This window comes from Papaver somniferum, chromosome 4, assembly GCF_003573695.1.
Source record: "Papaver somniferum cultivar HN1 chromosome 4, ASM357369v1, whole genome shotgun sequence".
Classification (NCBI taxonomy): domain Eukaryota; kingdom Viridiplantae; phylum Streptophyta; class Magnoliopsida; order Ranunculales; family Papaveraceae; genus Papaver; species Papaver somniferum.
Window position 1 is genome coordinate 104,499,555 of NC_039361.1, and position 18,899 is coordinate 104,518,453.

Below are 18,899 nucleotides of genomic sequence, written 5' to 3' on the forward strand. Positions count from 1 at the left end.
TATGCAATATATTCCAAATTCGGTTTCCATAATTCCTGGAAATGCTTTGTCCAAATAATGATCGAAAATCTCTTGCAAAATCTCCAACTAGTAACTGCACATTACTAATTTTCATTTTCCTAAAATAAAATTAAAACCTTAAATAAAAGATTCTCAATTTATTTTATTCGATCCGGGATTTTCTTCCTTTAGCTATTAAGGAATAACTTTGAACAATTAAATATTAGCGTTACTGCACATGTTCAAAGTATGTCGACATCCTTACTTTGTAAGTCCTCTTTCATACTTACAACCTTGAAACCGATTTTCCACACTTCCAAACAAGTTTAGAATTGGTTCATCTGACTTTCAAGAACTATTTGATTCATCAAGAACACTCAATCACAAATCATGGGTTTCGCGGTTCTACCAAAACAAGTTTCGGTTCTACCTCCATGTGAGTACTGTGCATAGTCACATTAGCTTTCCAAAAATTAGGTTGACTAGGTACTAGGATCGGTTCCCCACGTATATATGGTATCTAACTTGTACTTGTTGCACATGTCCATAGGATCGGTTCCCCTTTGCCTGAAAACGTGTTGCACATGTCCGTAGGATCGGTTCCCCTTTCTGCTAAAAATTGTTGCACCTCATACAAGTATCGATTCCCCTTTGTGATGTGTTGAACCTCTTACTAGGATCGGTTCCCCTTTACCCAGAGTCGGTCATACACAAAATCACAAAATCGATCATACCATCTCATGTGATTACTTAAGATCGGTTTCACTAACAAAAGTCATACCAATACAAAAGTCAGGCCTTTGTGAATAGTTTTACCAAGAACATAAACAATTCATGAGAGGTTATACTAATCACACATATTGGTTGTTCACAAGATACACAATGAATAACAATACCAATAATGCCTGGCGATTTCCTTTTCGATTCACAAAACAAGTTCATGAATTTACTTCCTTAAAACAAATGTAAAACATTGTTTCCTAGGATGAAATCTTCACCTTATACCCATACATAATCACAATAGCATTCAAACGATTATGTTGATGTCTTATCTACAAAGTTTAATGGTTAAGCAATAAACCTTGTATTGTATTCCTTAATACTATGTCTAACTAGAGTGTCATTCATGCTTCGCAGTTTTGTTTCCAATATGCATGACTTGAAAGATACGTTAGGGAATGAAACAGTTCAAGTCAAATATCACTAACCTCAAGTGGAAGGATGATGTTGTCATTGTATCTCCTTACTTCTTCACTTCTTCAAGTCTTCGCAATACTTGTAATGTCTCATATCCTAATACTTTCAAGCTAACCTATACGAAATTGACTCTAGTACATAATCAAGCGACTCTTAAAATGAATTTTGGATCACTAAAATATGACAACCAAACTTGACATACCAACGCTTGGTGGGTTCAACCGAGCTATGCTCTAATACCCACAGAATTCTCAAGGGCATCCTCCCAACATACCTTTCGCTAGAAACATGTACCTTAGTCCCATATTGCTTAGATGGGGATTAATTGGGTAGTTTATAAGTCAATGTGATCCCTCAACTTGTAGACTGGTTTTCGAGTTGAGTTATGCCCATGGACTTGTGACAAATTAGGTTCAGTGTCCTAACATTTGGTATCATAGCCAACCACCACGACCCATGCCCACTCCTCAGAAGGGGTGACCTATATTAAGGAGTGAGTGCACCTATGTATGGGCGTAGTTTCCACCATATTGAATACTGGTAGTCGAGTGAAGCCACTATAAGGAAAAGGTTACCTCCGGGACAGTGTCGGTAGAATATTCCAACAAGGATGTTGGGTCTGGAAGCGTGGTAGGATGTTGGGACCTTAGGCTTAGTCTTATGGCGTGCTAATTTAGCAGCTAGATTAGCAGACCGCGTCAGCTAGGACAACCTCCTAAGTACTATGGAAGTTCTAATCTAGCATGATAGTCGCAGAATCAAACAGCGCAACCAATCTTAGCTATCAGATCAAAAAATAAATCTAGATGCGCTGAGCCATTCTACGAAAAGGTGATTTTTGTGGCGCTGATGGCTCAGCGCAACTATCTCGCTGCTAGTTCAAATGCGACCAAATTCTATGAGAGAGAACTGGTGTTAACAAATAGACAACATTTTTTTTAACTGCAACAATTTTTGGCTAATCTAGTAGTTCAATCCCACATAAATTATCCTTAGTCCCACATTGCTTATTTGGGGTTTAATTGGGTAGTTTATAAGTCAATGGGATCCCTAAACTTGTAGACCATTTTTAGCTAGAGTTGAGTTGTACCCATGGGCTTATGACGAGTTAGGGTCGGAATCCTAACAACAAGCTTGCAAAAGATCGAAAAACTTCATTGTCAACTTCACCATCCCTACACTAGGCTTAGCAACGCTCGGCTCATCTTGGCGCTTCTCAAGAAGGATAAATAATTTCTTACTAATAGCGCTCTCAAGGCCCGATCTATTTTTTTCCTGAGAGTATCTATCCCACAAAGACTCACCGCTGGATGAAGCCTCATCTAACATGGCATGAAGGTTTCAAATGCAAAGAACGTTACACGTAAACTCATTTAGTAACTGTGAAAAAAAGTAATGAAAACGAGTAACGAGTCAAAAATATTAGAAATAATAAGTATGAAATCTAAAAGGAGGTTGGAATACCCCCAACACTTAGTATAATCTCCTGAAGATAACACAGAAACAAGCGATTCAACGTCCATACCTCAATTTGCATTCGGGGGGGAATTTAGAGCACAAGCTCCATTTCTTTCCATAGGCATTTCTCGGTGGCAATAACTTGACCTAGAGTGTAGGTTACAAGTATCGATGGAACTAAAAGCAGACAGAGAAAAGTTATCAGGAGTTGTGTCTCTTAATTCTTCCTCAATCAGGAGGAAGAACAAGTTTCCACAATTATTCTGTTATCAGAAATAGTTTTTCTCCTATCTGCAAAAAAAGAAGAAAAAAAAAATCATAAGAAATTAAAAGAGGAAAAGAAATCATTATCAAATCAACATCAAAAGAAATCATCATCAAATCAATATCGAAAATATCATCATCACAATACTTAATAAGAGGAGCATGAGCTTCTAATATAGTGGTAGAGACTGTCTCACGACCTAGACGGTGAAGAGTTAGCATATAGATATGTCAAGTCCCTCGTGGATGTTATTATTGAGGTTAATAGGTTAAGTTATCCAGTGAATTTAAATGTCTTAGATACCCAGCTTGTTCAGGATCAAATTTCTCAAATACCTGTAATCTTAGGTCGTCCATTTTTAGCCACATCTATGCAGTCATCAACTATAAAACAAGATTTATGAACATATCTTTTGGTAATATGACTACTGAAATAAATGTATTTAATGTTACTATACAACCTTCTGGGATTGATGATTTAGAAGAAGTGAATTTTATTAACACTTTAGTTCAAGAATATCCATATTTGAAGTTCTTAAGTTGGGAGTCGAGTTTTGTGTGTCTAAGGTATTAATTGAGTCTCTATAGACTCCACAACAGTGATGACTAATCATCTAATGTGAGTAGGTATAAAGTATATGGTCCACAACAGTGATGACTTAGACATTAATGTGCATATCTGGTAATATTTATGAGAATTTATTTATCGAGACACTCATATGGAACCTAAATTGGCACCCGAGATAAACGCAGTTATATTGAAAGAAACCTTAGACAAGGTTGTGCTCTGTATGCTCATTTTTCTGACCCAATGCAATTGTCTCATATTTGTGTCAGTTCAATTTAGTTATGATGATCTGCAGTTGTTTCGGATATTGGTATATGATTTTATATTTGATGTCTGGATGAAAACATTAAACATAGCACTTGCTAGGAGGTAACCCATGCTATGCGACTCAATAATATTTTTCCTTTTCGGTTTCATTCAAGTGACAATGGTTTCTCCTTGTTCATGCTTTTAATCATTTATCTTCGGAACATTGAGGGAAATGTTAGATTTAAGTTTAGGGTAAGGAATAAGATTTTAGTTTCATTATAAGATTTCAAAGTCGAGAAACTTGTGACAATTCAGAGTGACACTAACCAATCTAAGCAGATGGAAACAAGCCTCTTGGTTGTAGAATAGGCGTTCCCAACTAGATAGCATATTCATAAAAAGACGCCTAACTCAGGTGTTATAAATAACATGATAGTTGTCCCCATATCTCGAAATTTAGCTTGACTATATGACTTTCTTTTTTTATTTTATTTTCCAAATTTATGTGTTTCTCTAAGTTTTGTTAGAGCCCTAGTATTACCTTGATGTAAGAGTTGGGATGAATAGAGTGATTGAGATCAACCCCCATTATTTGCATTTTATTTTATTTTGTTTTTTTAATAGTAAATAAATCGACGATGAGGCATTTGTCTTAACCAACATAGTCGATAACAGGAATAGAATTAAGAAAGTGGGATCGAATTCTAACCCATTAGGAGCACTGACAATCATACTTATATTTTCGGAAATGTCGTTCACCTTAGTTAACATGCGCACACTTCTATCTTCGTATACATGTTCTAATATTTTCATGTGATTGAGCTTTGTTAGATTTTGAATATCATGGGTCATTGAACGACTATATGAGTAGATTTTTGAATTCTTATATATAAAAGCTAGAGATAAAGTCAAGGATAATACCTGACTTACTCTGAATAATGGATCTTGCATTTAGTTTGACAAATGGGTGGATGACTTAACTCATACATATTTCCAGATATTTTAAGCTAACTCAGTTAAATGTGCATCTATAAAGAATATGTTTTCAGTCCAAGGATCTTGGAGTTTTAGTTTTAAAATAAATTTGAATGAATTTGAAATTGGTGAGGTTGCTTTGATACTCCAGTTGCTAGACAATGTCACTTTTGAGTTCATAATGGTATAGTGGAGATGCCATAAAATGGATTTTTTTCTTCTGACTTGTCTCTTGCTAGTTGTTATTCTTCTACGGAGGTGGACGAATTCATAAGCTTTCCTCGTAAGCAGATTTGGAACGCGAAAATATCTTCAAAAGTGCCTTTTCTGATTTGGAATTTCTGCCATATGGTGAAAATGCGGGGGTCTAACAACCACACCCAATAATTCGTTTGCCAATCTGAGAGGACTTACTCCAATACACTTTCTAGAGAATCAACTAGACAGTTAGACTCAATCTAGAGTAAAGTATATCAAAGAGTTTTAATATCTCTGTTTCACAATGTAATCAGGAAATCAAACAGATAGAAATCCACGAGCCTGATTATTATGTAAAACAACTTGAACATTACCAAAGACCAATGTTCAAGTGTCAATCAATGCAAATCAACAACCCAAGGTTGGATATTCTAACTGATTGATCTTAACGCACAACCTGTGATATTTCAATTATATAACTAAATATAATGCGGAAAAGAAATAACACAGACACCAGAATTTTTTTAACGAGGAAACTGCAAATGCAGAAAAATCCCGGGACCTAGTCTATTTTGAACACCACACTGTATTAAGCCGCTACAGAATCTAGCCTACTACCAATTAACTTTGGACTGGACTGTAGTTGAACCCTAATCAATCTCACACTGATTCAAGGTACAGTTGCGCTCCTTACATCTCTGATCCAAGCAGGATACTACCTACGCACTTGATTCCCTTAGATGATCTCACCCACAACTAAGAGTTGCTACGACCCAAAGTCGAAGACTTGATAGATAAATATGTCTCACAAAGAAAAGTCTATATGATTGAATAAATTTGTCTCCCACAGAAATACCCAAGAGTTTTTGTTTTGTCTTTTGATAAATCAAGGTGAACATGAACCAATTGATAAACCGGACTTATATTCCCGAAGAACAACCTAGTATTATCAATCACCTCAAAATAATCTTAATCGACTAGAGAAACAAGATATTGTGGAATCACAAACGATGAGACGAAGGTGTTTGTGATACTTTTTTATCTTGCCTATCGGAGAATAAATCTCAAGTCAATCTTACGATTGTACTCAATCATGATAGAATCAGCAAGATCAGATCACACAACTACAAAGATAATAGTTGGGTATGGATTCACAATCCCAATGAAGTCTTCAAGTCGTTAACCTACAGAGTCTCGAGAAGAAACCTAAGGTTCAAAGAGAATCGACTCTAGTTATGCAACTAGTAACACACGGGAGGTGTGGGGATTAGGTTTCCCAGTTGATAGACACATTTTTATGTCTAATTTGTCTCGATTCTATATATTGATAGTTCTCATTCTTGTATTTATTTTGATATTTTATCTCTTTGTAGGTGTTTTTGGAGAAATAAGCTTTTGCGGCGAAATTGGCTCAAAACGTGGCATTTGAACCTCCGTAGCAGACGTACCAGTGACATCCCAGAAATACCCCGGAGGAACCACGAGAAAAGTGTTGAAAACATCCCAGAAAAATTACTAAACGACCCAAGGGACAAGTGTTATACGGACTCCAGAAGCGGATAAGGGGCGACCACTGGATAAGGGGTAACCTTTCCTCTTCACGTTCAAAAACTGAAATTGGCGGGGAAAAAAATGGCAGCAACGAGCGAAACTTGGTTCGAATTTCTCGGCTGTTTTAGAGAGATTAAATCGCTGGAATTTGTTGGGCTGGACGTGATTAAGCATAACAGGCTTGGTATGGGCGCTGGAATGGATTGAATTGGGCTAGAAATCGATTTGGAGCAAAACAGAGGTGGAGTTATACACGAGACCCTATTGAGATTATTTTTAGAAGTTCTAGAGATACTAAAGACCTAATAATCTTTCCAAAGATACATATTTATCTAAGGAAGAGTTTGAGACGATTGGGAAAGCTCAGAAACGCGTAAACAAGTCAGCAGAGAAGATTATTTCCGTGACTTGCACGAAAAGAAAGAGAGAATTTTTATCGGAATTTTTGGGTTTCTGAGTAGTATAACAGGTGTGTTTAAGTCTTAGGAAAAAAAGGAAGTGATTGGAGCAGTTGCAGAGGAGTTTGTAACACTACAGAGGCGAGTTGATCAATTTGCAGGAAACCCGTATTTCTGCTGCTGCTGCTGAAGAACAAGCGTTGCAACTAAGAACAGCGTCTCAAATTCGTAACGCTGCTACAGTACTTCTTTGTAACAGTCAGTCATTCGTTTTGCGACTTCAATACATCGTTGCAAACATTCAGAGTTATAGTTTTTCATCTTTTAATCAACTTTTGAACCATAAACAAATATTTTGAGTAAGTGATTAATATGAGGAGCTAAACCCCATTGCTGAGGCGACGGAGGAAGCCATTTTTCCAATTATTATGTGGTAAATTCTATTTAATTTAATTTTCGTAATTCTTTTATGATTATTTGCACTGAACTGAAATTGAATATATGGTTCTGATTAAGTGGTTGTGTTCCCAATTAATGGGTCATGCTTAGGTTAAGTCTTTTGATGGTCCATGCTTTCGATTTAAAACTATTGTTTTGAGAATCTATTTGTCTAGGAGAAAATATTAGAATCACTTTAAACGTAAAGAGTTGCATAAATATTGACTAGATTAAATCACATGAAAATTGGAGATTGGTGGAATCCAAAATCTCAGTGCTTTTTATAAACTTGAATACAATTTCTTTTTAAGTTTTCTATTCTAATTTGAGTCTAAAATCGAGTCTACATAATCCGAGTTGAACGAACTTTACTACCACTTAAAAACTACATCAATTTTTGGCGCCGCCGACGCAGATTTGTATTAGGTTTTAGGTTTTAGATTTATTTTATTTCTTTTAGAATTTTTGTTCTCTTTTACGCCTTTGGTATTTTTCGATTCTTTTCAGATTGGAGCGAAGCTACAAGGAAAGAAAAAAGTACTATAAAAAGAAAGCATCGCCAAAGAAGGAAACAAGAGAGGAATCCAAAAGGAGTGAAGAAGAAGATTTTTTATATAGTTATTTTGGTTTATTTTTAGAACCTGTAAATAGGGTTTTATTTTTTGTAATTTTTATTTTTATTTTTGGACACTTTTTGGACTTTATTTTTGGACTGGGACATTATTATTTTTAAACCCTACGGAAGGGTTGGTTTAAATAAAAACTGTGTGCAGAGAAGGACGGTGATTACGATATCGCCTCGGCCCCTCTGGTTCGTATATGACATAGGAGTCGTGGCCCGAGTCGACTTCAGCGGTTCTTCGCCCGTCTGGTACGGGAGGTAAGTTTTTCAAAACACCCGCGAATCCCCTGTCAGCGGGTTTATTGTATTCCTTCGTTTGCATATATGTTGAGGACTTGAAAACGGCTGCTTTAATTTCCTAGTAAAGGGCAAGAACTGGCCATACAAGATAAGGGTTCAGATTTCATCACCGTTCTCTTCTTTCCCGCCTTAGGAAAACGAAACCAAACGCGAACCTAAGCCTAAAATTTTGACTAGAACGAGACAGATAGGGTAATGAGCTTAATAGGAAAGTCGTTCGAAAAATATTGGTTACTCTTTTGAGCATACTTCGAAGTTCATGATGGTTTCTGTGAGTTGAATGCGTGACTGCGCCGCCTTGTAACCGGTGAGGCCTTGGGTATCAAAGCTCCACTGATCTTCTCTCGCCTCGATTCAACTTACTTTGACTCGGATTGATTCCATAGGGGTTTGCTCAGATTGTAACGAGTTCCTTCTCGAAAGAATAGAAGTTGGTCTAGAAACAATCTAAGTGGAACCATCATGCTTTTTGTTTGCTAGAAAATTAGGTTTGATTTGGTTGAGTCAGCCTTGTTTTGTGATTGCATAGAATCCCAAATATACTGATAGTGCCAGCAATGGAAACTTTGAAAGCTTTGTTGAACACAAATAGGACTACTCGTCCTTCTTGTATCAGGTTAGCTGAAACTGAAGCAAATTATGAACTTAGGCCTGGGACCCTACAGATGCTCCCAATCTTTTTAGGGAAAGAAAATGAAAACCTATACTTCCATGTTAGGGATTTTGAGGAAATTTGTAGTACCCTAAAGATTAGATACCTTGATGATGATGCTTTGAAACTCAGGTTATTCCCCTTTTCCTTAAAAGATAAAGCCAAGTCGTGGCTGTATAATTTGGCTTCCGAATCAATCAAAACATATGAACAACTTACATCTGCCTTTTTGAACAAGTTTTTCCCTAGGCACAAAACATCGTCTATTAGGACGCAAATCTGCACATTTTCTCAACAGGAGGGAGAGTCTTTGTATAGGTATTTGGAAAGGTTCAATGACTTATTAGCCCAATGTCCTCATCATGGTTTAGAAAAGGTTAGGCTAGTTCAAATCCTCTATGAGGGTTTAGATCATTCGACAACAACCATGGTTGAGTCTCTATGCACTGGTGGTTTTGAAAACCAAACTGTTGATGCGGCGATGGAATTTTTGAATGAAATCGCCGAAAAGACCCAGCAATGGGAATATAGTAGGGAACCCAAGAAAACAATTCTTCTAGGTAGAGGAAACGTTAATAGGGTAGAAGGAGGCTATGAATCAGATGCCAAAATTGTTGTTATAGCAAAAAGGTTAGAAGCCTTAGAGTTGGGTCATACTAGTGGTAGAATAGAGCCTTTTTGGGAAGTCCATAATAATGAAGAGCAAGCCAATGCTCTCTATAATAACACTAGGTTTGATAACCGTTAGAATTTTGACCCATATTCAGAAACCTATAGTCCTGGTTGAAGAAACCATCCGAACCTTTCATGGTCTAAGGGCCAGAGTCTAGGTCAGTTTAGTAATTCTAATGCTCCCCCAGATTTTGGTTACACTAAGAATTCATCAGGCCCAGAAAATAAAACGACTAGCTTAGAGGAATCTATTAAGATGTTAGCAAAAACTCAGGATATGTTAGCACAGAGCCAAATTAGTTTTCAGCAGGAAACCAAGCAGAACTTTCAAACTAATGCTCAGAGCCTTGCTAAGCTAGAAATTCAAGTCGTCCAAATAGCTAAGACCTTAAGTGGGAGAGATAACGGAAGGCTCCATAGTCAGACTACCCCCAACCCTAGAGAAGTTCATGAAGTAGGTGCAAAACCATTTAATCAAGTGAATTCTGTCACAACCCTTAGGAGTGGTAAAACGGTAGACAATAAGGTAGCCATGCCTAATAGTGGACATACTGTAGATCCACCTTCTATTTCCCAAGATGAGACCCAGAAGGAGCCACTAATTGAAGATTCCGATAAAATTTATAGTGATGCCAATGTGGTTCCCGACAGGTTTCATTTTGTACCCAAAGCCCCATATCCACAGTTGTTAGCTCCAACAAAGAGAGAGTCGACTTTCAACGAAATACTAGAGATATTTAAGCAGGTAAACATTAACATCCCTTTATTAGAAGCAATTAGGCAAATTCCTGCTTATGCCAAGTTCCTTAAGGACCTTTGTACATGAAAGCGTAAGCTTAATGTCCATAAGAAAGCCTTTTTAGCTGGTCAGGTAAGTTCAATCCTTCTGAACCAAACAGTCCCTAAGTATAAAGACCCTGGATTCCCCACCATATCTTGTGTGATCGGTAATTATTCAGTAGATAAGGCATTGCTTGACTTAGGAGCTAGTGTGAACTTACTCCCTTATCATGTATACAACCAGCTAGGTCTTGGTAAGTTGAAACCGACTAAAATGACATTGCAATTAGCTGATAGGTCTGTCAAAATACCTCGTGGTGTCATAGAGGATGTTCTGATTGAGGTTGATAAATTTATTTATCCAGTGGATTTCGTTGTTCTAGATACTCAGCCTGTTCAGGATCCTAGTGCTCAAATACCGGTGATTTTAGGTCTCCCATTTTTAGCCACAGCTAACGCAGTCATCAACTGTAGGACCGGACTTATGAACATATCCTTTGGTAATATGACCACTGCACTAAATGTCTTTAATGTTAATAGACAACCTTCCGATGATTTAGAAGAAGTTAATATGATTAGCACTTTAGTTCAGGATCTAACTCAGGATAATTGGGACGACACTTTATTTGGTGATTCCTTAGATGAACTTGATGAGGAAATTCTCTTAAGTCAGTTAGGTGACCAAACTTTTGAACTAGAAGAATCTCTTGAGTATTTTAAAGACTCTGAGGATCCAGAAATTCCAGCAATAGTTATAGGTTTGTCCGAGAATACTGACTACCCTAAGTTTGGGGGTAGTAATGGTCAATTATCTCCATTAGAAGTCCCTAACTTTGGATTCGAGTCTAGTGTACCTGAGGTATTACTTGAGTCACTTCCGACTCCGCAACCGGATCCTCCTGATATTATCCAGGAGGAAATTCTAAAGACTTGTTGTTCAAATGAGTCAATTTGTCAAGACACTCATATGAAGCCCAAATGGGCACAACAGAAAAACCCAGTTGTCTTGCAGGAAACCTTGGACGAGGATGTGCTATGTCTGTTCATTTTTCTGATTTGGTGAAGTTGTCTGATAATTGTGGAAATTTTATTTGCTTTTGTTGACCCACAGTTGTTTCGACTATTGATATATGATTTGAAAGGTAATTAGCCATTTTGTGGTATTTGACGTCTGGCTGAAGACTTTAAATTTAGCACTTTTTGGGAGTCCAATCTCATGCAACATGGTAATATCTTTCCTTATCTCTTTTGCTTCAAATGGCAACAGTTTCTCCTTGTTCATACTTTTAATTTTATCTTTAAAACATTGAGGACAATGTTAGATTTAAGTTTGGGGGTATGGGAGAAACTTTTTAGTTGCAGTATGAATAAATAAACTCCAGAACCTAGAAATTTATGCCTATTGAGGATTGCACTAACTAATCTAAGTGGATGGAAGCATTTTGATCGTAGGAGTTGAGGAACCAATCTGATTAGATGGAAACATATAAAGAGTCTATTCATAAAAGCACAAAGCTCAGGTGTTAGAAATAACATGATAGTTTCACCATATCAAGTTGAGTCCTTTTCACTTCTATTTTTATTTTGTTTTGTTTTTAAACTATGTTTCTCTAAGTGATTAGGTGGGGCTCAAGATTCAAGTTGTTACCAATGCTAGGTTGAATTAGAGTGATTGAGATACAAAAGAAAAAAAAATTGAAAAAAAAAAAGAGAAAAAGAAAAAAAAAAGTTGAAATTTTTTTTTTTGAGACCAGACCATTTGACCAAAATGAATAAATTCAATAAAGTCGACCACTGGTACCCTTGTATATGCCAGTTGTGTTGACCTAGAATTAGGTTATCGACCACTGGTTCCCTTGTATATGCCAGTGTGTTGATATTAGTCAGACTAGTATCTCAATCCATTAGGATAGGTTCATTTTGGCGGAGGCCTTCAGACAGATATGGGAAACGCCGTTCACTTAGTAAACATCAAAACCATCTATGTTTTTCTCTATATCCATCTTCTTGATCTATCCATGTGATTAGTTTTGACTCCGGATATTGATGTCCATAGCGCGACTATCTGAGTAGAGCTCTGTCACTTTATATGAATTTTAGTATGCTTGAGTGCAAACTCGTGTACAGCAATTGGAATTTCGCATCAGGGTACTTCCTCCTGTAGTCAATAAGTATGCCAACCAAGGAGATTCTTTAGTGCCTTCCAAGGTTCTGCCTAGATAGCTAGGGTCTGGAGTGTAAAGGTTTTGTGGGTATATCTCTTGTAAGCCCTCCGGAGACAACACTCCGCCACTAGGGACACTTAGGGGTTTAAAGGCTTATTGCATACGCTAAATGCAATCGACGATGCCTGCGACAGTGAGTTAGGATTTTATTTTCTATTTCACCAGTTACTAGAGTTCTCCTTTATATAGTATTCACCGTTAGATTAAAAACCTGATTCAACCAAGCTAATATCTTTCAACCGTTAGATCGAACTTAGCTTGTTACACACAAATGAAATGTACCCTCATTTAGGTTTACGTCGCCGTACCTAAACGTGTACACCATGTTGGTTCACAAATAGTTAACCGAGGTTAGCCATATGAGTACTCTCATATCAACCTGTTTGTGGGTAAAAACGGTTTCTGCTGTTTTTGGTAATTTCGTGTGTGTGGATGATAAACGAGTCTAAACCCTAAATAATGTACTGCATGGGAGTACTTTTGATTCGAGAGATCAATCTGTACAATCCTGGCCTAAACCAAAAAATGGTCGTTCCAGGCTTGCTTCGGTCACAAAGTGAAGGAGAAGGGCCGGTCTTAGGGAGGGAAGAGAAAAAAGTGTTGAGACCAGATAGTTGATTCTGGAAGTGTGGGTGTTTTGTGACTTGTATCAGAAAGTTGAACTGGCTAGCTGAAAGCTATCAGATGATTTCTGGATGTGGTATTGTTCTCCTGACCAAAACTTGTTATTTGGTGGAAAACATGTGAGACCTATTTATACAAGTCGCAGCAAAACGTACCTCGGTCTCGTAGGAAGTGGAAACGATTGAGTGGTGGAAGAAGGGAGTAACGGGTAACGCCTGGAATTTATGTTTCCATAATGAAGGATACGTTTATACCATTAATTTTTGTCATTACTAACCGCCCCGCTTTATGACATTTTCCTGTAACGGGCGTATTGCACGCCGCAAGCTGTAAACCGCCAGACCAATAACCTGATGAGTATCCCCCAAGTTGTGACATGTTTTGATGTCTCAAGTGTTTTGGTGGAAAACATGGAGAACTTTGCTACGTGTGGCAAGTTAAAATTGAGAGGCTTTCCGCCGGTAAATAGTGTATGTGATGCTAGGCTCGTTTTGGCTAGTCGCCTAAAACTTGTCACGAGCTTACCGGATCGGTGGCGAATTTCGATGGCTGAAATCGCATCTTTTGAATAAGGGTAGTCGTTGATTATGGATACCTTGTGTTGGCGCCTGATAATGGTGCAGTGGCGTTTTGGTGTACGCCAGTGGCATTGCGGCATGGATCGTGCATGCCAGTGGTACGGTGGTGCAAGTGGCGCTCGGCGTAGCCATGGCCACTAGGTTTAGGCGGCTGGTCGCCTAAAAGTTGCCACAAGTCCATCAGTTCGGTGGCGAACTTGGAGGGCTGAGATTGCATCTCAGGAGTAAGGGTAGCCGTCGATTATGGCTACCTTTTGTAGGCAGTGGCGCCTTTAACACGCGCCGCCGGTGTTGAAGCATGGCTGCCATGGCTCTGCATGCCATTAGCACGGTTGCGCAAATGGCATAGCGGCGCCTGTGGCATGGCGGCATGGCCAAATCTGGGATTTGGTGTCGTGACCAAATTAGGTTTTGGCACTGTGGCCGAAATTAGGGTTTGAAACTGCGGCCGAAATTAGGGCTTGGCACTACAGCCGAAACTAGACGTCGTGGCCAAAATTTAGGATTTGGCGGCGTGGCTGGCACGGCTCGTGCATGCCAGTGGTGGTGCAAGTGGCGTCTGGCGTATCCATGACCACTGGATTTAGGCGGTTGGTCGCCTAAAAGTTGCCACAAGTCCATCAGTTCGGTGGCGAACTTGGATGGCTGAGATTGCATCTCAGGAGGAAAGGTAGCCGTCGATCATGGCTACCATTAGTTGGCGGTGGCGCCTTTAACGCGCGCTAGCGGCATTGCGGCATGGCTGGCATGGCTTGTGCACGCCTTTGGCATGGTTGCGCCCGGCGTAGCCATGGCCACTGTATTTTGGCACGTTGGTGTGGAAATCTTGCCTAAATTAGGGTTTGGTTTGTCGAAACCCTAATTAGCCTATATGGCATGTCGCTTGTGGTGAGTGGTCATGTTTGGCCTGTTTGGCATGAGCGTATGGCATGTGTTCCTGGCATGTATGCCTGGCATGTGCGTGTTTGTCATATGGCATGTCGTTTGGCATGTTGGCGCGGTTTTTGGGAAGCCAATTGGCTTTGCGGCCATCTGGCGCGGTTTCCTCCTTTTCAACACTGTGGCGAGTTTAGAGCAACCTGATTGGTTAATATAAGGGGGGAGGCCAAGCATGGGAGTGGGTACACTTATGGTGTGAGTGTGGCGGTTTTAGAGCGTCCTGATTGGTCGATGGAAAGTGGGGCCGTCAAGCTAGGGTGTGGCCACACTTTCGGTGCGTTATGGAGGATTTAAAGCAGCCTGATTGGTCGATGGAAAGAGGGCCAGCAAGCTAGGGCGTGACCATACTTCTGGTGTGCGCATGGAGGATTTAAAGAGACCTGATTGGTCAATGGAAAGAGGGCCATCAAGCTAAGGCGTGGCCACACTTCTGGTGTGCGCTGTGGCGGAAATCCCCTAGTTTGGCCAAGCGTAGTTTCAACCAGTGGGGTCTAGTGTACTTCGCGGGGCGCGAAACCCTAATTTTTGCAAATTAGTATGAGTTTTTTGTGAGTTATCTCAATAATTGGCTGGATTTTGTATGCTGCCACAAAAATCCTTATCTACAGAATGCAGTGTGCTTTCCGTATGAGCATTTTGTGCGATGGCCTTAACTTTGGTACTTGGAGGTTTATGCTACTCCGCTGCGAGTGAACATAAATCCGTCACGCCATACCTATATTAAGGGTTCTTCCAGGGAACATAGCACAGGAAAGTACTCAGTGAGTCTTGTATTGACGAGGTGCCAAAATTTACAGAGTGTTTAGGATGGTTGCTACATTCGCCAGTCTGGATAAATTTCATGTAAATATATTGAATGGCTCAATAAATATGCCGGTGGAGAGGTTAGCACTCACGTCACCGTTTCCTTGCAGAGTGACGTCACATCAGATGCAAGGTATTACGATTTTAACCCTAAGCTAAAAACCACCATCAACACAACCTTATTCATCTTAACCATAATTAGTTCAAATGACTCAAATGAAACTAGTTAAAGAGTTGTTCAATTGCTATATTCTCATAGAGTTATACAAGAACACAGTTGAAGCAAAATTGGTTTGATTCACTCGAATCAATACATGAACATTATAGCCACGGTTTGCAAGGATTGCATTCCTTATTGATAAATGTTTAGGTTCATGTACAACCGATTTAGAAAGTAACCCACTTAAGTATGCGTTAGGGTATGCGTAATTACATAACCAGATTTGAGTTTGTTTTAGTTTTCAAACTCAGCAGAATTTCACGGACGTGAACTTTCCGCCAGTATGCGTACGGGTACGCGTACGTTAGGTAAGCAGATGAGTTTGGTTTGATTTTCAAACTCAGCAGAAATTCACGGACGTGAACTTCCGCCAGTATGCATACGGGTACGCATAGTTACCCAGTCTCCTACAACCTTTTTGTATACACACAAGTATGCATACTTTAGGTTCTTGGTTTTGGACTTATATACTAATGTGCGAACACACTATGCTTATATCCAAATATGGTTACAAGATTCTAAACTCTTTATTTCAATCATTAAAACATTCTTAGAGGATGACAATATCCGTTTTCACACACTATTAGCATCAAAGAAATTTTCAAGATATTGAAATAATCATTATCGAAACATTCCAAGCCTACATCAAATGATTGTATCACACAAACCATGTAAGACGTTACTCGGAAATTTTCTCATGATATAAGATGAACTTGGTCGAAGCGAAAACTTACCAGCACATATTTCGAGAAATATGTAAGCGAGATATACTCAACTCGAAATTTCAAATGTGTATAGAGAAACCTATATCGTAACACGACTTATATTTCAATATAGGAGATAGTAGAAATAGACTTTCCAAGTGATAGATGAGTTCAAGTCTCCACATACCTTTTGTCGATGAAGTTCCACAAGCTCCCATTAGTAGTTCTTCGTCTTCAAATGATGATGAACGCCATGAAAACTAAACTCAACTACACAATCTATGTCCTAGTCCGAGACATCTATAAATAGGCTAGGAATCAAGACTTATGGTTTTGATCACTAACATTGACAGACATGCTTGAGATAGCAACGCATTCGAGTTCGACCGAGCAGTGATCTAACATATGGAATACATACTCTAAATTTACGACAAAGAGATGGTAAGGTAGATTCTAGTCTTTGCACTTTGTGTAACATGGAGCAGGAAATACAGAACCACATGTTTCTCCATTGTTCAGAGACTAAAAATGTATTGTACTATTTTTTGGATTTTTTTGCGGTTAAGTGTGTCTTTGCGGAGGACATCAAGACTAATATTCGGGAACAGTCTTCTAAGAAGAGTAAGAGAATAATAAAGAAAACTTGGGGTATCTGCCTTTCGTATTATGGTTGGACTATTTGGAGAGCCTAACGGCTTTTTTTCAATAAGGAGAAACTATCGAACACCTAATTATCTCAGTAAGTTTTTTTTTTAATTGATCAAGTCATTTTAAGATTTTTAAAAAGTATTTTTAAAGGCAGTGACTAAATACGAACCACACTTTGGTTAAATACAAGTCAAACTTTACTTTTAAAATTTTCATTTTCTTAATTTGAAAAATAACTAAATGCAACCCAAACAAAAAGTCAAGTCAAACTAGTCATAACCTAAAAATAAATAATTACTTTTCTTTTTCCTTCTTCTTCCATGAATCAAGATCCATTATTCAAATCCTAAATAACTAAAATCAATTCTAGATTCGATGTAAATTACGGAATCGTAAGCGATCATATATACGAATCCCATGAAGGTCCATTATTTCCACTGCCTCTGATTTGGTGTTGAAAGAGTTCATGAAGGATCCTTGAAAAAAGCATGATATTTAGCAAATTACATATCTAAAGAGGTTGTATTTAGTAAGGATTACATTTAACCCAGATATGGGTTGTATTTAGTCACTATCTTTTTAAATACCTTAATCTATAATTGAGAAGTGTAGCGAATAACAACTGATTATTTTTTTTCTTTACTATGCTTTCTTGCTTCAAAAGGAAAAGAGGAGAACCGATCAAAAAAAAGAAAAATTCAATGCTTTCTTCAAATGCCACAATTTTATCTACTTCGTCAAGGCTGTTAATGGGATACCAAATTTATTTGGGGGTGTACCAATCCAAAGACAAATGGTTGTTTTGTCTTATATGTAATATTGTACTCCCCAACCAATTTGGTACCCCATCGTGCAAACAAATCTGGCCCCCCATAGCTGTAAGTTACGCTATCTAAGAGGACCCAGCAAACCCCCACGCTTGGAAAGGGAATGAATGTGGTCGACCATTAAACCAGCACACGAGCATCCATTTACAAACAAACAAGAGGTCCTAGTGTCCTACTAATAATCACTCTTCTTTCCACCTAAATCACCTAAAGTTGCCAGAGTGATTAAGTCAACTTCATTAGCATTTGTTTACTTATAGACTTGATGTAGTTTAGTTTTAATGGTAATCCTAAGCGTCAGCAACCAACACTTTTAATATCCGCAGCGTCCCGCCTACAAATCTTGCTAGCATCCAAGTTAAATTTAAAAAAATCGTCCTCCTGCGTGTTTGTTGCGGCACTCAAAAATCTCTAATTAAAAACTTTGTCAAAACAATTTGGTGTACAAAAATGGGTGTTTATTGAGGGAAAACAAAAGTTAGTTCCTGAAGAAGATAAAACATAAATTCCACGGCTTCGTGCAATAATTTAATAAGTAAACATCCGGATACAGTGTGCTTGTTGGTGTTCCATTATTGGCAAATAAAATAACAAAAATGATAGACACACAACGTTGTGTGTACCGTGTGAGGGAGGTTGTGTGCACCGTGTGAGGGGAGGAGTGGGACCCACTTCTGCCTATCCCAATGCAGAGAGGGTGACCTTTCTGCCGTTGGATCCCCTCTCGGTGTACACAACGTTGTGTGTGTAGCAAAATTGATAAAATAAACAGAAACCGTGTGGATTCGAAAAGAATGAGGAGGAGGACCCTCTCAAGCGAACTCAATCACATGGATAGTTAGCTAGCAGGCCGCAACCACCAAATAATAATCAAACGGTCGGTTGCTTGGCTCTTATAGCGCGTTTGCAGATAAATCTGTTTCTGATTTCTGCTTTTCTAGAAATCGAAGTCAGAAGCAAAACAATTTTGCTTCACAAAAAAGTAAACTTTTTGATTTTTAGAAGTTT